The sequence below is a fragment of the Chanos chanos genome, chromosome 11, assembly GCF_902362185.1.
Source record: "Chanos chanos chromosome 11, fChaCha1.1, whole genome shotgun sequence".
Taxonomy (NCBI): domain Eukaryota; kingdom Metazoa; phylum Chordata; class Actinopteri; order Gonorynchiformes; family Chanidae; genus Chanos; species Chanos chanos.
In genome coordinates this window covers 13,395,001-13,397,121 of record NC_044505.1, presented here as the reverse complement: position 1 = coordinate 13,397,121, position 2,121 = coordinate 13,395,001, and the positions used below count along the sequence as shown (strand labels likewise).

The 2,121-nt window shown below is 42.6% G+C and overlaps 1 pseudogene; it reads right to left on the bottom strand.

Annotated features, from left to right (window-relative positions):
• LOC115823674 (forkhead box protein L2-like) lies at positions 1–833 on the bottom strand (annotated as a pseudogene).
• Between the last annotated feature and the right edge of the window lie 1,288 nt (positions 834–2,121).

Sequence of the window (2,121 nt, the reverse complement as noted above, 5' to 3'; positions counted from 1 at the left end):
TTAAAAGTCAGTTTGAGAATACGACTCGGTGTCTTGCGCCTCATCCCAGTGTGAGTACAGCTCGTTCGGTTGACGAGCACAAGCAGACTCTGAACTCCCCACATTACTGGAAGGCACAGACGAGGCTGCGCATAGCTGTTCTCCTTTATGCGGGCAATAGTGGCTCATGGCGTTAAACGAGTTCGGGAGCATGTATGGGAAATGCATAGCCTGCATTCGGGAGTAAAAAGTGTAAGAATGAGCCATTTCCCTTTTGGCGTGACGCATAGGACATTTGCGGAGAAGGTTGTGTACGCGTCCAGGCGTTGTTCATAAAGCTGGATTGGATGTAGTCGGGAGCGGACAGGCTGCTGCATCTTTCACCGCCGAAGATTGATTTTCCCCGGCTGGAAGTGGGTGGTAGGGTTTCTCAGTGGTCGTTTCATCAGTCGCCTGCGTCTGTAATTTCCCTTTTCAAACATGTCCACGCTAGCTGAGTCTAATAAATCGCTTTTCTATGGCCTGTAACCATCACATGGAACTTTGATGAAACATTCGTTTATGCTTAAATGATGCTATTTTGGCAGCTCTTCTTATTCTTCTCATAAAAGGGGAACTTGGCAGTTGTGTACCGGTAGACACCCGATAAAGTCAGTTTCTTTTCCGAACTATCCTGATTGCCATTACAATAAACGCAGCATAAGAGAAAGGAGGCCTATGGCGCGGGTCCACTCTCTCCAAGCTGTGCTCCTGGATCTCCTCGTCTTTGACAAATTCCTCTGTCTTGAGTGTGGTGGTGTCGTGGCCCCCAAAGACGGTGCTTCAACCTCCAAGCCAAGACAAGACGCCATCATTTCTAAAACATAAAACATCAAAACACAAATAACGCAATACGATTTTAGATGGATTCCACAAGGCATGGTATACTTCGATATCAAGCTTAGCCTAGACCTAGGTGAGATAATAACATTGAATTCTGAACCACTCTTTCAAAAAAATGAGAACAAACCTGAGAGAACAGGAGAAGCTAAACCTGTCCTCATGGGGCAAAGTAAATGTGATTAAAATGACAACAGCCCCTCAGTTTAACTACATATCCATGATGCTGCCACTCAGCACACCTGACCACATTTTTAAACACTATGAGAATCTCATTAGAGACTTCCTCTGAGCAGGGAGAAAGCCCAGATTCAAGCTAAGTAAGATGTGTGTGCCTAAAGATAGAGGAGGGCTTGGCTTACCAGATGTGAGATTATATAGCTTGTCATTTGAAAATGACTAAGATAGACAACCACTGGTGGGAAATTACATCTGGTTTGGATTGGGTCACAACAGAGAAGAGTCTTGCCGCACCATTTCATCCTATCAGTGTGATATCCCAACACTTGAGTGACTCAAAAAAAGAAATCAGTCCTATTATTAAACACAGTGGCGAGGTCTGGGTGAATCTTCATAAAACGCACAAGATCTCATGTTACAAACACGCTATGTGTCACTTTGGTGAATCCAGAAGTACGAATAGGGAGGCAGAGAGTGTATTGGAAACGGTGGATAGATAATGGAATACATACAATCAGTGATCTTTATAAAGACGGTACATTTATGTCATTCTCTGAATTAGTCCAGAAGTACAAATTGCAAGACAAGGGAGATTTTTGGAGGTGTTTACAAATTAGACATTGCATCATTAGTAAGTTTCAGTCAGATGATGTAGATAATGCAATTGTTAAATATTCTTGAAAACCCATTCAACCATAAAGCGTCAACATTCTAAAATAACTCAATTTATTTAATTAGTAGTACATGTGACAATTTGGGGATAATATGGCAGAGACACCTTGACTGTGAAATCGACAAGGATAACTGGAAACAGATTACGGCCAAAAATGGTAAATATATTAGGGAAACTAGAGCTAAATTTATTCAATAAAAAATTCTCTGCCGGTATTACTGGGCACCATGTAGGCTTTTTAAAATAGGATTAACAAGTAGCAGTACGTGCTGGAAATGTAAAAAAGAGATGGGCACTTTTCTGCATCTCATGTGGGGATGCTCTACGGTCAAGCCATCTCGGCGTGAAGTGCTGGAATTGTTGGAGGCATGGGTGGGACAAACTTTGCCGATATCCCCACGCTTATGCCT